This window comes from Brachycentrus maculatus, unplaced genomic scaffold (assembly GCF_059751285.1).
Source record: "Brachycentrus maculatus isolate JH-2025_06_01 unplaced genomic scaffold, ASM5975128v1 h1tg000325l, whole genome shotgun sequence".
NCBI lineage: Eukaryota > Metazoa > Arthropoda > Insecta > Trichoptera > Brachycentridae > Brachycentrus > Brachycentrus maculatus.
In genome coordinates this window covers 62,169-80,150 of record NW_028281074.1, presented here as the reverse complement: position 1 = coordinate 80,150, position 17,982 = coordinate 62,169, and the positions used below count along the sequence as shown (strand labels likewise).

The window sequence follows — 17,982 nt, the reverse complement described above, 5'->3', positions numbered from 1 at the left end:
TTCAGATATAATATATAGATAATATCAATATCAATGTTATTAATATATGATAACATTGAGATACGTACCGCGTTATCAGAGGGAAAGCTATAGCGTGGTAATGTATTACACATTTTTCATTTTATTCAGCGGAAATGACTCAAATGGGTCTTTATGAAATTAAATTACAATTTACAAACATTTACCCCCGATAACATTCGCTATAATCACGCGGTCCTTATGTTGACGTTATAGGGGGTTTATTGTATTTGCGAAACCGCAGCTACAAAATGACAAATAATGACATACATTTTAAATAAATTGTTTTTATATGATCAAAATCCGGTTGATTATTTTTTAAATATAAAAACCTTCACTGTTTTTACTGTTATACATAAAAATAAAACACTTGTTTTTGACTTTTTTTTAAGATAAATAATCTTACATTAATATAACTAGTTTTGAAAACTACATATGATCTCGAAATTAGCCGTGTTTACATTATCAAACTAAAAAGTGATATCAAATGTATTATAAATATTAAACATATTCTTTTTTGCAATCTATTTCTTGCTTAAAACAGGTAACGTTTCGATGGATATTTTAACTGATAATTCTTAAAAGGTCTCCTATTGTTTAACACGCTTCCTCAAAAATACAAAATAAATCCTATTACCCTAAAATAAAGTGTTAAAGGTACTAAAACAATACTTTGTTTTACGAGAAATCTCAGTAAGAAAAAGAACTGCCACTTAAAATTCTACGTCGTTATCTTTTTCTATTAAAAAAATAATATAAATAATTCATGTCCCAATTTATTTGAGTGGATTGCTTATTTCATTTTCGATGAGACTCTTTTCTTTCTCTCCTGATCTGTACCTACGTCACAGATTTATACAAACCAAAATCAAATGTACTAACGTCATTTACATAATTTACTATTCATATTTATTAAACATTATTCAACCCCTTGTAAAACAACTTACTTAATACTTACTAGATATTACTGTTACATTGTTAAATTTTAATTTTACGATTCAATTATATCCTTAAATTATAACGATATCTGTAAAAGGTGTCTCATATCGCTCACTCCTTTCAACAACGTCATAAATCGAAAATCGTAAATTTTCAGTTTCGCATGTTTTCGGAATGCCCAGAAAATTTACTATATCCCAGTACAAGCGGCATATTTTTAACATAATATTTACCCGCTACAGGCCAGAAAGTGGTGTTTTTGCATTTTGAAGAAAATGTATTATTTTTTTTTTAATACTAAATAAATTGAGAAAAAATATTCACGTTTTACCTTAAAAGATCTGTTTTACAGTAAAAAGTTCAATAAGTGGCTTGAAATTTATTTTTAAAACATTTTATTATATTCTTAAACTTTAAAAACGAACTCCTGAAAAATCAAGTTTTTTTTTATACATGACGTTGTTGAAAGGAGTGAGCAATATGTCGTTTTAAATACGAAAGAAGATGGAAGTCTAAGCTTTCCAAAGCTTACGACCTGGCATGTAGCTGGCTTAAGTCATCACTTTATACTAATGTGTAACGTTTACCATTCTCCCCGTTATTGGACATCCTTATTGGATTAATGTCTGAATTGATGAATGAAAGATGTCCGCCTCCGTAGTGTAATGGTTAGCGCATTTAGCTATTTGTCGGGCTCAATTCCCAAGAGGAGTCAAATAAATATTTGTAATTTCTCTCTCTAATACTTATTTAATGTATCCCTGTCACAGTTCCTGAAGCTCAGGATAAATCAACTGTATTTCGTGTTGAGCAACGATCAAGATAACACTGCGTCAATACGATGTAGAGCTCTATGTACCACTGAGTGTGGATAAAAATGAAAAGAAGAATGATAAATGCACTGTTGTAGAATTCCTTTCGTATGCTGGTTTTAATTTGGATATGGTTTTTTGTCTGATGGTGCTGCTATCAGTTGAAAATTTCATAAATTGATTCGGCAGTCATTTTTCGGTGATATCTATGGATTTTAAAATCAATTTTTATTTTATAAATACCACTTTCACTTATAATTTATTATGACAAGCGTTTCACTATAGATTTTAGTAAATAGTGATATTTACCAAGTATAACTAAAAAAGTTGAGAATTTTATTTGTTTAGTACATATCTGTCTATAATAGGATATGGGTGAATTCATTCCGGAAACTCAATTTTTTTCGTATAAAAAACGATATCTATGCACCGATGTATCATCCGAAAGGTGTGTCTGATAAAACAAATAATAAATTTAAAAGTTGTCACGATTTTCAGATTTTCATAGTGAATTATAAAATTAAGGAAACACATGTTTTTATACCACTTGAGTATAAAAACAAGTGTTTCCTTAATCATTGTAACATGTCTTACCATAAAGTTTATGCCGAAAAAATAAATAAATTATAAAATTCATGACTTTTACTTTTTTATCTCTAAAAACTCTAATTACATAGTTTTGAGGTTTTTAATAACGTTTCATAAAGTTCTCGCAAATATTTTGGACCCAACCGTTTTTTGTATAGATCATTGTGTAGCAGTTTTCACAATACAAAAGTCCTTCGGCTTTTTCTATCAACCGGGACAATGAAAAAGGACCAAACCTTTTGAATATAAAGCCCAGTAGTCTAAGATAAATAATAAATTACCCCATAGTGGCACGATCCATTGTGCTCCTTGATGACATAAATGGACTTAGGCTAAATTAAAAACTAGTGGCGAGACCCTCTCGTCCCACTCGCTTACTATTATGCTCCCCTGATAGGATTATTTATGATTCCGAGGATATTTCAAGGTTTAGAGGGTTAGAATTCCTTAAATCATCCCTAACATAGCCCAGTAGATGGCAGATAGCCGATTATGATCCTCTGGGAACAAAACTACCTCTGTTTATCCCGTTAAAAGTTAACCGAAAACCGCTCGTTAAATGTAAAAATAGCATATTGTTAAAACAGAGGGTGAAATATCTCTATCAGACGAATTATGTCAGAAACGAAATTTAATACAACATGAATTTTTTGTCTAAAATCTCTTGTGAGATTTATATGTTTATATCACAGTTTCCAAAACTTTTTTGCTCCGTGGACTACTTGTCATTTTTTCCGTAGACCCCTTGCTTGATAACTGACACAGTTCTATTCAGCTTGATGAATCAAACAATTCTTTGCAACGTTTTTGGTACAAGTCTGGACCAGTTGTTATTTACTGTGTGACGCTTTGCTGCTAATATGAACCTTGTAAATACATACTTGCATATGAACGTAGCGCAAAGAAAAAACAGATACATTTTAATAATAAATTATTCACTTTCGATGTCTAATATAAGTATTTATATGTGTTATATAAAGACAATCAGTGCAAGGTGTATCAAAAAATACAGGATGACTAAATATTGATAACTATCTGGCTCAACTAGATCCGTTCATACGATTTGAAAATGATGCGGAATGCATCGCAAGACGTGTCACAATAGATTTTAAGAAAAGTGGTATTTACCAAGTAAAACTAGTTTGTCTAGCCTCACACTAGTTCGATGAAGTCGGTTACGATGAAACCCGGTATCTGGTCAAATAAAATTTATGTGGAAAAAACTATGAAGTTGTTATTTCATTGTATAAAATGCAGTTCCACTAAAAAAATGTCAGTACAAAACTTAAACCTTATAAAAAGTGTAAGTTCAGTACAACTGACAAACTCTATAAGGTATGTTTTAAACGACAAATAGCTTAACAAATTTTGTGGAGGTCCTCACCAAAAAGTTACTTTTCCAATACATATTGCAGAAAAAATCCTTTTAATGCAAATCTTTTCTGTTTACTGTATTCTATCGAAATCTTATTTAAAGTTGTGACAAAACGTGACCAATCCTGTGTTAAACCAACATGAAGTCGTTAAATCGCTCCAAAACGTAACAATTTTGCAAGCTAGAATTATTTATTACTTTAAATCATTTATCACTTGTTGAGAATATAACAGAATTTTGGCTAGCTTACACCAGTCTGATGATGTCGGTTACGACGAAACCCGGTCGTTGGTCAAATAAAATGTATGTGGAAAGAACTTATATCTACATGGTTGTTATTTTATTATATAGAGTAAAACTTAAATTAAAAATAACAAACTATCAGCTGTAATGACAATCGTTACTGCAAAGCCAAGTATGTCTATGCGGTAGAGGGTTAACAGTACTAACGATTACCACATTCTGAAGCACTTACCACTCATACGATTGGACCTAACTGTAAGTGTAAAAAACTCAATCTCTGAGTTGGAATCGTTTCCAAGTTAGCGCTGGTGTAATCGCTAGAGACTCTAAAGTCCATTTGTCATACAGTTACTGAACTATTTCTCGCTTTTGTAGGGTGACAAAAAGTCGTTGAACTGCCGTTTTTTACGCACTGGATATAAGCGTTGAATCAAATTTAATGCGACCAATTAATCTACCCCTACGCAACGTAAACTGAGTTTGATAATAAATGGGCGATGAATAGCCGTGATCAGAATTAGAAATAAAATTATTTATATGTATAAATGTTTGATTGTTTTAAATCTTTAACGTCCGGAAGTTAAATAAAATAAAACTAGAACTTTGTTTTTAACAACATTTATTTTTGATATTTTTTTCCAACCGGTTTCGAAAAGGACCTTGTCATCTTCGGGGATGTACATGTACCTAAAGTTATTCACCGATTGCTTTAAAAATTCAACAAAATATTTCGTTCAAATGTACGCATATTTTTTATCTATCTAAAATCTAAATGAAGGGAAAAAAGTAAATGATCGTTTGTTCAAAATCATCAATCTGTTTATGTTATTTACCGATTTATTTGAGAATTACAACTTTGCATTCAAATACGCGCGTTTTTAATATAACTGGGACAGGACAAAACATGCTTTTTAAAACAGATTTTATACAATGGCGGCGCCATCTGTTAAACCTTAAAGCAACACATTAAATACTAAACATAGCTCAACGTGAAGAGCGCGTTTTTTGACAACGTATGAAATATTGTACTCACAAACAATGTGAAATTAGACATATTAAAATGTATTTTTTCTCTTTTCTTTACTTTCCATTCTATAAACTGAGGCACAGCAAAGTTAAACCTGGTACACCTTCTAAAAAATATTAGTTTTAAACATCAATAATAAACTTTGTATTTTTCTTGATAATATTTTGTTTTGTCCCAAAATTCACAAAAAGCTAAATTTTGGTACAAAAATGGTTTTGTGATCGATCTCTCATCAATACCATTAAATTTAACGTAAAAAAGTAAAGCACGTAACAAAATCGTTGGGGAAAACGGCTATAAATAAAATATCTCCATCTCCTTTCAGCACAAATTAGGGCTCGTGTTGAACGAGAGACAGAGATTGAAATAATCGAGTAATATTCCAAGTTTTTTGTCGGTTAAGCATTCGTGTTAGACGTAATATTATTATGGTATTCCCGAAACGGAAAATGCCTTCTGAATTTGATAAAGATGACGAAGGTTACCATGGATATAATTACATTTTGAAATTTTAGATTATTTTACGATAAAAATCTTTTCGAATTTGTTAGAATATTTTTGTGGGAGTTTTATAAAAAGGTACGTAACCTTGTGAAACAATAATGATGTAATATTTACATTCTATAGTTAAAAACGTGTAACTTTTATCACGGGTCCATGTGATTCTATTATTTTTTGAGATAAGTAACACTAAGCCACCCTGGACGAAAGTTTTAAGGAATTAGAGAATATGTGTTGTCACCTTCATTAAAAATCTAATTATTAAGTTTTATACTGATATTTCTTGGTGAAACTGCATTTAATGTAATAAAATAACAACTGTAATATTTAGTATTTTTCATACATTTTTCATTTAATTTTACCAGTGACCGGGTTCCATTAATACCGATTGTCCGACTGGTGGGAGGCTAGACGAAATTATTATATGCACAACCAGGCAGGGGTTAAAAACCAAGATTTTATATTAATACTTTTTTGCTTCAATTAATTTTTAATCCTTTATACTTAAATTCATTTCGTCAGGAGAAATTATATAAAATCATGGTTTTCAACCCCTTCCTTTTTGTGCATTTAACAAAGAGTTTATTTAGCCCCCCACTAGTCTGATGACATCGGTAACGACGAACACTGGACACTGGAAAAATAAAATATAATGTGGAAAAGACTATAGATTTGTTATTTTATTGTTTAAAATCTAATTGGTTTTAAAAATTAAAGTTTTCTAACGATAATCCCGAAAATGTAATTTAAACTGAATCTCTGAATAATAATGAAAGTCTGAATAGGAACACAAAATATAAGTAAATCCAAAATTCAGTAGAAATTCTCCCGCTGACAATTTTTAAAATCATTTTCGATAGGACTTTCACCAAAATATCAAATCGTTGTAAGAAAATAAATCAAATGGTACCCTATCCAACGGTTAAATAAACTTCCCTAAGAAAACTGCTTTATTCCTTCTCTTCTATAATATAATTCAAGTACGGGCCGCGTAAGAATAAAAGATCCACGTCCAAATTTATCTCGTGATTTCGGCCCATCGATTTCGGGCCTCATACATGAAATGAAATTTAAGGACGTTTTTATGTCATCAATGTAATACTACATTAAGGTCGGTCGTTAAAATCATGCTACTTGGTTATCAAATACGGCTTGCTGAAGAGTTTTGTTAAGCACATAATATCATCACAAAAATCCCACGAGCAAGATACCCCATAAATGGGCATTAATGGCTTTAGGGAACACTCAAATAAATTGGGTTACTTAAGTGATTAATAATATTGCTTTCATTTGCATTAAAGGATCCATAACAGGCCGTTGATATAAAGACAATACATGTTTAGGTACCCATCTTCTACTGATCCTAATCCACACCTAATAAAATAATAGTACAAAATGATTTTTAAAAATCACTGATTTTGATCAATGCGGTGTCAGTATGATGGATGACTTAATGAAGTCGCAGTCACATCTCCTGCACCTCTAATACCAGTCAAGGGTATATTATAGAAATATTATATAAAAAATTATCTTCTTATCATTATCCACATCAAATGGTTCATAGGGTATTAAATCCAATACGTGCAATATTAACTTGATCCTTCATCATACGAAGACAAAGTCATCAGTTTGTTGATTATCATATATTTATGTTTATTTATATATATATATATATATATATATATATATATATATATATATATATATATATATATATATATATATATATATATATATATATATATATATATATATATATTGTATATATATATATATGTGTGAGTGTGTGTGTTTTTGTGTGTATGCCCAAAGTTAAGGGACTAAAACGTTCATCCAGATCGTTGTGAAAGAAGAAAATATGTTAATCGTGTAAGGTCCTGATATATATTTTTTTAATATTACTTTATTGAAAATGTCTTTAAAGGAAAATTGAGGTTATCGTTAATAAATCAGAACGATCTCTACTAATTACAGGATATAATATTTTGATCATTTTTAGTAAACTAATACCAAAGAGTCAATTTTTTATTTTTTTAGAAAATGAATGTTATTTTATAAATGGACTACCTTAAAAACCAATTGATTTGAATGATCCTTTGAAAATTCCATGACAAGGCGTACAACTGTCCCGAAATTTATTTTTATGTGTTTTCCAACATAAAAATACAATTTAGTAGACTCAAAAAATCAGTGTTTGATATTAACATTTAATATATAAATTCCTTGTTATTGTTTAATGGAAGCAGATATAATATATTTTAGACTGTCTGGAAGTGATTATAGTTCCTACTATCCTATCTGCCAAGTGTGGAAATATAATAGCAGCAGATTAAGGTTAGCTAAAATCCACCGGAAAATATATTACCCTCGACTCGTTTTAAGGTAAGTGGGTAATCCTGGGTGATTCACGCATGTCAAACATTGTTAAGGACTTTGCGTCACAAAGTTTGGAAAGGATAAAGCCATCTTAGGCGTCGGGTTACCAAATGGCACAGACGCCGACGGTGCCTTCGTGACGTCGGCGCCTATGCTTCTTACAACTTACGCAATAGAACCAGGAATCGAAATATACCCAACTATCTACGGCCAATTACCTAACTAACTCCCAACTACCATAGGTAGCGAAACAAGTTCGTTGACTCGTTTTTCAACTGTATTTTATTTTATTTATTGTTTTGGCATTAACTTTGTGCTAAAACATGTTACAATGATTAAGGAAACACTTGTTTTCATACCACTTGAGTTTTATTAAAGACAAGAGCAAATAAATAATAACAGTTAATCAGTTATAACTCAGACCTGACGATGGAAGTTTACCTTCCGAAACAAGCAGTCTTTGATAAAACTCAAGTGGTATAAAAAAAGTGTTTCCTTAATCATTGTTTTTCATTTTATCACTTCTGAAAACAGACTATCATATTACTTTATGATAGATATACGAGTATACGTACTTTAGTTAGAAACATGCTTTCCCTCACTAAGATGAGCTCATATTTAGTGTATTATTTATTAAAATATATTTTTTATTTCATTTATTGATTTGGTAGTCACTTTGTGATAATACCTTTTTATTTTAATTAAAATTTCAGTCGGTAAATACCGATTTTTCTTAAATTCTATTGTGACTGTAATTCGATGCATTTCGCATCATTTTCAAACACTTTATGTGAAGCTAAGTCTCAAATTTAGAATTGCGTATTAACATAATGAAAAAGTGTTGTAAATTTGTTATAAACTTTATAAAATTAAACAACTTAGTTTTAACCATTTTTTGAAAGTGGTTAAAACAAAGTTTTTATAATTTTATAAAGTTTATTAATGTGCCACAAAGTATCTGCGAAAAACATGCAAGAAATAATTTTTTAATCTTTAAATTTCAATCAACACAGTTTTCAACTCCTGCTCTGTTGTTTACATAACATAGAATTCTGTCTAACTTCACACCTGTCTGATGATGTCGGTTAAGACGAAACCCGGTTGCTGGTCAAAAAAAATATGTGGAAAAAATTACAAAGTTGTTATTTTATTGTTTAAATTTCCCTTTTCAAATCAGGCTTAGCGGTGTTCAGACATAATACGTGGACTTAATAAATTGTTGTTGACTTTCCTTTTTTGTTGTTGAAATAATGAAGCTTACAATGGAAGCAAGAACCATTTAAAGATGTTAAAAAGCGACAAGGATCGTTTCTACATGCAACTTCTGACTATCTCAAAGAAACAATCTACATACGTACTTACTTCATAGTTTAGATTAAAACAGAGCTTAGAATTTTTGCACGATCACAATGAATTAAGAAACGTACAAAAATACGACTTGATAAAATGAACGAGTTTTTATTTTTATTTTTATTTTTAATAAGCCTCCACCCATTTATGAGTGATTTAAACGAACGAGTAAGAAGTATGTAAACAAATAATTGCAGGGTATTTTTATTCCAAATATACATAACATCAAGAGGTTAAATATAAAAATAGATCTTAGTATTATAACATGATAAAGGTTATTTTACCCTGACAACCGACGTATTGTCTCGTTCAGCTAATATGCAATATCGATAAAATTAAAAAGGTGTGTTGAGATGGTTTGAACATGTGGAACGAATAACTGAGAAAATAACGATAAAACAAACACGTGAGGCAAAAGTAGTTGGATTAAAAGCAGAAGAAGACTGATGAAAACGTGGCATGATCAAGTATTTTAAATACTGAAAAGTGGTGAAAGAGTTGAAACAATAGAAGGGTTTATATGAGAAGATGCATTAATCTGAAGAGGCGAAGAAATTTTGCAAAAACAGAGTGGTGTGGCGCTCTGTTTTCTCTGCCTAACCTGGTAGGGAAGTGGCATGATAGTTTGTAAGTTAGTTAACTATAATACATCACTGAAGATTGAATAACAATTTCAAATATTCGATCAAATAATAAAGACCATAAAATATACATGTACCCTTATCAAAATTCTGAATAATATTGATAAACCCGACACAACCTTTAATGTTCGTATTAGAAAATGCAATGTCATTACGATTATTTCGTCGAAAATAAGAATTATACACGCAAAAAAGCAGCACAAACTAAGCACTTACTGTAAAATGTTAGAAAAATATATGAACAAGTTATAAGGTACCTACTCCTCAATCATTTTCTGTTTTTATACGAACTACAATAGTAAATTCATGGATTTTTTTTAAAAAGTACAGAAAACCTTTTTTTACCTTATCTGAAATCAGATATGCACAGGTCATCGTAATGGATTGTTTCATGTACTTAATCGTTAATTAAATCGCAAGGAAATCGGTATTCCGCTTCAGTTTCCGATCCAAGGTATAATGCACCCTTATTATTTTGCCACTGAGTAGAGAATTAACTCGGAATATAGTGCATGGACAATTTCTTACTGAGCTGAAACTTTTATATTTGTATGTGAGGTCCGAATCCTGGATTATAATCAAATGTAATATAAATATAATAAATTATAATCATGTGTGTAAAGTGATCACTTAAATCAGCCTATGACGGTCGCAAGCCCCCTAATGCCCAGACTCTTATATTCTTCTTAATCTATGTTGAGATGTCAATAAGTAATATGAAATAACTCCAATAATTGGAGATAATCCAGATTTGTGAAGTATTTGGACACTCAAAATGTTGGATCATTTTACATATCACTCACTCCTTTCAATAACGTCATAAATCAAAAACTAATTTTTTTAGGAGAACGTTTTTTAAGTTTTAAAATCTAATACAATGTATTAAAAATAAATATCAAGTCACTTATTGAACTTTTTAATGTGCAACAGATCCTTTTAGGTAAAACCTGAAGGTTTTTCTCCATTTGAAACATATTAAGTATAATTTAAAAAATGATTAAACAATACCATTTCTTCAAAATGCAAAAACAACACTTTCTGCCCTATATAAAATCTAATACAATGTATTAAAAATAAATATCAAGTCACTTATTGGACTTTTTAATGTGCAACAGATCTTTTTAGGTAAAACCTGAAGGTTTTTCTCCATTTGAAACATATTGAGTATAATTTAAAAAATGATTAAACAATACCATTTCTTCAAAATGCAAAAACAACACTTTCTGCCCTATAGCGAGTAAATATTAAGTTAAAAATATGAAGCTTTTGCTAGGATATAGTACATTTTCTGGGCATTCCAAAAACATGCACAACTGAAAATTGACAAATTTTGATTTATGACGTTCTTGAAAGGAGTGAGCGATATATCGGTAATTCATACATTAATTTAAAGTATTTTTTTCCATTCCAGGTAAGCCTCCCCGGTGACAAGTATTAAATAACCGTTCCCTGGTAGCACGGGCCTCCTAGTAAGAAGTTTACTAAACCATATAAATCATATCGTTTACGACTTCTGAAACTAAATTTTCAGTCTGAGAAGAGGTTCCCGCGCGGGTCGAGATGGCGTCTTTTTTCAGGCGAAGGAAACGGAAACTGGAGTAAAGATAACAGAATAATGGAGGTTACGATTCGCAAAGTTTACTTTTGTAAAAGTTGTGCGTGATCTAAAGCGAAGATGTTTATTAGAACGTTGGCTCTGTTCTAGAATAATTATTACAGCTCGCGTGATATTGATGAATTAGTTTTTATCTACCATCGCCAAAATCGTTTCGCATCAAGCATTATGAAATTTTAGTTATAAATTTCAGGAGGGAGACATCAAAAAACGTATTTAAATGTGGAACTGTAATTTGCAATTTCGCTTGATGAATACTTTAATATTATTCCAGGAAAAACATTACTTTTAACTGAGAAATAAAAAATAAATAATTTCAGTTTTGTTCAATAATTCCTTCTAGACGTAGTTTTCTTCAATGTTTCTTCAGTACTTTAAATAAAGTATTTTTTTATTGAAATTCTAATTTAAAACATCAACACTGGTAATAAAGGTATCATAAATATCAATATCTAATAAATCATTATTATGTTATTTTAATACGGGTGATGTTTAAGGTTGATTTTAGAGCTTTCGCCCTCTATAAAGCATACACTTATCCTGAAAACTTGTGTCTCCTTAGTCCACATAAAAACAAAGATATTTCATAAACAAGCTACCAGAAGGAACTCTCTCTAATCTGATTGGCGTCTGTATGCAGGAAGAAAATGAAAAAAATAATAAAGACTTCTTCAGTGGCTTAAACTAACTTGATATTTTAAGATAATATTATAAAGAAATCTATCGAGATAGAAATATGGAAGACTAGTTTATTACTGGGCTTACAACCTGTCATTAGCTTGTTAAAGTGACCACTGTATGCAATGTATAAAATGTTGCACAGTTATGAATGGTAGAAATAGTGAATACACCATTCTATACATAATTGACAACAACGTTTCTAAAATTTTCGACACGCTTAAAATTCAATATTATTTATTAAATATAATCGTTACAAATCAGGCTTATATTTTATTTTACCAACTTCATTTTTATTAACTTCTTGATTACAAAGACGTGTGCCAATTCCTGAAAAACTTTGTTATCCTCCCGTATTGTGATTTTAGTTGGCCAAGAAATTCTTTCGTGTTAATGTATTAGAAGTTACATAAATAAACATTTCCTTTCTCGTATTTTCAACAGTTTCAGGTAAGTTGAACCCAGTAAATCGACATTCTATACTATGTAGGAGTGTACGTTCATACATTTTATCAATTTTGTACCAATAGAAGCTGGTTTGGAGTGAATTAGTACGCGGCGTGTATTGTTCGGTACGGAATGCTCGTAAATGTTCAAAACACACTTAAAAATTGAAATACTGAAAATGACCCCATAGCCATTCTGGTATTTCATGGCCGGAGTGACCGACGATAATGTACGGCACCGAATTTCAGCTAAAGCCTATGTAAAGCTTTAAGCTGTAAATCCTCACAAAGTTTGTTTAACCTCTGATAACTTTTAGTCCTGAATTATTTTCGGGTTTCGAAAAGTTTTCAGTAAAACGATTTGGATTACTTCTAGACGATTGTTTAATATCTTAATTCAAACGATTTTCATTAAAATGTAACGGTTCGTTAAAAAATTATAAATTAAAAATGATTGCATCAAAATTCCCAAACTTAATATCACAATGGATAATACGTTAATTTAATACATAATTAACATATAAGCATCCTTTCCTCACTACGTTTAAATTTTCACATTTTTCAGTCGTTCTCTGTGCCATGTGCATTAAAAAAAAGTAAACGAAGCCTGTTTCGTTGTGTTTTACGACATTTCCAACGACAGAAAGTAGAAATTTTGAATGATTTTTATTTCTTCCAATTATTCTATTTATTTCATTATTTACCTTTATAAGGAAATATAAGGAAAATGCATTATATAAAATACAATATATACGGGAATGTATGAGAAGATGCATGAATCTGAAAGAGGCGAAGAAAGTTTGTAGAGATATAGTGATATAGCGTTCTATTCTTTCTGCCTACTCCTATGGGGAAAGCGGCGTGACGGTTAGTTAGTAAATTTACAAAAAGTTGCAAAAAAAATGGTGATCATGATATACCATGAAGCGTGTAGCGAAGAGACGAGTACGTCTCGAAACCGGTAGACATAAAAATCTCGGTGAGTAGTTATATACTATGTAATATTACTAAAAATTTTAAAAATAAAAATAACTAAAAATTAATAATATATGTATTATTCTCAATATTATTAATATATAAAGCATTTACTTTGTGATTAGTCATTTTTACTTTTTTTTACAAAAATGTTGATGATATTAGTATATAACCACTCACCGAGATTTTTATGTCTACCGGTTTCGAGACGTACCCGTCTCTTCGTCAGGACAATCACTACTACAGCATGCAAACAATACCACCCTTCACCACCATAGCACCACCACCACACACCATAAAAATACACAAAAATAAATAATGTATGTGTTCTTCATTGCTTGTGAACCGTAAATAAATAAATCTTTCGTTATATCAAAAATTTGTTGTTTACTTAATATAATATATTAGAGCCAATAGACAAACGTCGAGGTGGCGCATCGTCGCGTCAGTTCATTGCACCAAGGCCCAATTATTTATAATCAGCCAGGAATCACCATTGCATCAACAATTAAATGGACAGCAGTGAAGGTCGGTCGGATGGGCCTAAATCAGGGGTCGGCAAAGTATAGCTCTGCAGCCGCATGCGGCTCTTTGACCTTTTGGGCGTTTGTGCACTACACGAAATTGCACGGAATTTTACCGTCCGGCACGTCAGTTAGCATTTAAAACGGATGATTGGCATGTGCTTTTATCCATCTTTCTTCAGATCGGTGCTCTTGATCGGTGCGTGAACGCGTTGCGCGTAAATTCGATCACGCTAAACTGTCGTAGTCGCTTTCATTTTTCACTGGCGGACGGTTAAAATCCGTGTAGTGCACAAGCGGCTTTTAAGTGCGGCTCCGGCACAAATATCCGCGGGAAGGCTCTTCAACTCTTCGTATTTATGCGAACAATCAAACATGAACCTTATTAAAAGAAAACTGAGAAATCGTCTTCTTAAAGATAACCTAGAAACGTACTAAAAATAACGACATACAAACCTGACTTGATCAATCTTTCAAAGGAGATGCAAAGACATTAGTAGTAAGTAGTGTTCTTACGGACACTTTATTTCAAAAGATTTTTTTATTAATTAATAAAAACCGTTTAAAATCAAGTTTTATTGGGTGTACCCGTAATTCAACAAAGATCTAAAATTATAATAAATTTTACTAGGATTGCAAATTTGGCTCTCAAGAAATGTTTTAATCGTTTCATTAATTGATTCGGCAGTCACTTTGTGGTAAAATCTATCTATTTTTAATTTATGTTTTACTTAGTAAATGTCACTATTTCTTAAAATCTACTATCACACGTGTTTCGATGCATTCCGCATCGTTTTCAAACACCGTATGAGAAGCTTATTCTAAATTTTAGAATTGAGTCCTTAGGACTTTGAAGGTTGAAGAGGGGGCAGGAGCTGTTTCTTATTTTTATTTATATTTATTATCAGTGGAAACATAGACAATAGGGGCGTCACAATAGATTTGAAGAAATAGTGGTATTTGCCAATTAAAACTTAAATTGAAAATCAATGTTTTAATCGATGTCATGTGCATATTTGGCTGTTTGGGCAATAAGTTTGCCGACCTCTGGGCTAAATGAATAATTTCAGTCCAGTCCACAGAAACGTGGCGGCCGCAGAGTGACCGCACATGTCAACACACTAATAGGCCGATAAATTGCCTTGCATTTGGCTATGTCGACAGATGGATAGGTAACTCAATTTATTTCGGCTACAAAATATACAGCGTCAATCATATACGCGTATGTTGGGATAAATATTTTTTTAAACAAAAATACCGAAGCTAATTGGACGTTTTTACATCATCCCAGTATATGAAGATAATTTTTAAAACTATGGTGTCCCAAATGTATCAATCATTTCTTTTAAATGAAAATAATGTGTAATAATTATTTTCATACTATTAATATTTTTATCCGCCTTCGTAGTGTAATGGTCAGCACGCTCGGCTATCGTGCTGGAGATCCTAGATTTTACTTTTTGGTTTGTTCTTATATGCTTTTCTAACATAGAACACTCCCCAGTCTGCAGATTTTGTATGGAGGATAGCGAAACATCAATCCAAATTCTCTATAACTGTCACGCACTCGCTCGCAAACGAATTAACATCCTTGGAGGACCACAATTAGACTCCGAGAAGGTGAAGCTCTTACCACGAAGACAGGTCGTGAGCTACATGACTCGCGTTAGTCTTGAGAGTGAGCTATGATACAGAGGGAGGTCATAATATACCTAATATGATAGCAGTGACATAAGGGATGCAAGATCCCTTGACCTCATAATAAAAAAATAAAACATACGCGTAAAATGCATATCGCATTAGTAATAGTGATATTCAGATGTCGAGTCCGACAGAAGCGGCCATAAATGTGTAAATAACTGAAATCATATGTGTGGATATTTTCACATGCACAAACGCTTGATGTATATTTAAACACGGTGTATTGCGGAGCTCTCAAAGGCTTTTACGCAAAGCTCTGAAATTCGGCTGCAAATTTCCGAGCGAAAGGATGACTAATGCATACCTGTTTATAAACATAATAAAAACTACGCTTGCGCCGAAAAAAGTACACTTGTAACCGGAAGGCTAGTTTATTATTTAAGTACACTTAGGGCAAAAAGGTTTCAGGCAGATTGGGATCAGCCCCATTCGAAGGTAAAGCCTATTGCTTTGGAGACGTTTACACGAAAACCTTAGTACCTACTTCGTATCTTTCTACATTGTTTCTCCAAGAGTGGTTCACCTTTAATTCCGGGAAGGTTAAATGGCTTTGTATAATTTCTTTGCTAAAAGCCAAGGAAATGGTTAACTAAGGTCTGGATTACCTGTGTATTATAGTCAGTACTCGAGAAGTATTGTAATCTTCGAGTTCCTGTTATTTTTGGGTGGCCCACTCAAATATAAACAAGAATACAACAGTACCTATATAAATTATTGCTAAAAATCATTTGTCGAAAAAAGGTAAAATAAACAAAAAAGTTTTATACTCTACCCCTCTAAAAGAAATATGAGTAAGTAGATATTATTATATTGTACATTAGATAAAATAATTTTTAAAAATCGCCTAAAATTTAAGTTTTTTTTTAAATATTATAATTTAAAATACAAAAAATTCCTATTGATTTGTTTATTTAAAATAGCCTTATTTTTTTAAAAATCTCACTTCCTGCTGATAGTGGATTCTTTTTTTATGTATTAAAAGCATTTTACCAACCATATGCCTACGAAACATACATATAATATTCATGAACATATCAGGTTTTTAAACATTTTTGGTTATGCCTTACATACAAACCAAGAAAGCAAATAAGTGTTTTTCTGTTTTTCTAATTACAGCAGTTACTAATTACTTCACATCCTTCTTATTTTTCCGGCACTTCGATATCAATAACGCAAAGGAGTTTGGGTAAATTGGAATGGAAAGGATTATCTTTTTTATCGTATTTAAAAATAATAAAAAATTACGAATATTAGATAAACTAACGAAAATTAGACGAATATTAGTCAAAGAAAAATATTAAAATAAAAATTGAATTGATAAATCTTCTTCTCAATTACGCTACTTTTTTTTAAATTTTTTATTATTATTTTTAAATTGATTTACGTACATTGCGTATTGAATTAAAACGCTATGTAAATATATTGTTCAATGAATATTGAGTAGGTACTATTACTAAAAATATACTGATTATGAACTCAAATTAGAGACATACTAAATCCTCATCTGCCTATTTACCTGATTATCGGTTATATTATTATAATTCGACAAATAAAATAAAAATATTTTTGGATCAAAAGATTCTTGGATAAGAAGATATACCTCGTATAAATTCAAATATCATTTCCAAATTTTATTTATTGAACTTCGTACTTTACAGAAGAATATATTACATCAATATATTACATCAACTATATATATGTAAATCTATATATTTATATATATTTATATATATATATATATATATATATATATATATATATATATATATATATATATATATATATATATATATATATATATATATATATATGTAAATCTATATATTTATATATATATATATATATATATATATATATATATATATATATATATATATATATATATATATATATATATATATATATATATATATATATATATATATATATATATATATATATATATATATATATATATATATATATATATATATATATATATATATATATATATATATATATATATATATATATATATATATATATATATATATATATATATATATATATATATATATATATATATATATATATATATATATATATATATATATATATTAATTTCCCATTGCTGTTTTTTAAACGTTTTATGTAATATTTGTGGTGCGTAGTTAGGTTATTAAGGAAAATAATG

General features: G+C 30.4%; 1 protein-coding gene across 1 annotated transcript in view; it reads right to left on the bottom strand.

Moving 5' to 3' along the window:
- The window catches only part of LOC148304326 (connectin-like), a 188,303-nt gene that overhangs the window by 169,876 nt on the left and 445 nt on the right, over positions 1–17,982 (bottom strand). The gene's annotated exons all lie outside the window — the stretch shown is intronic.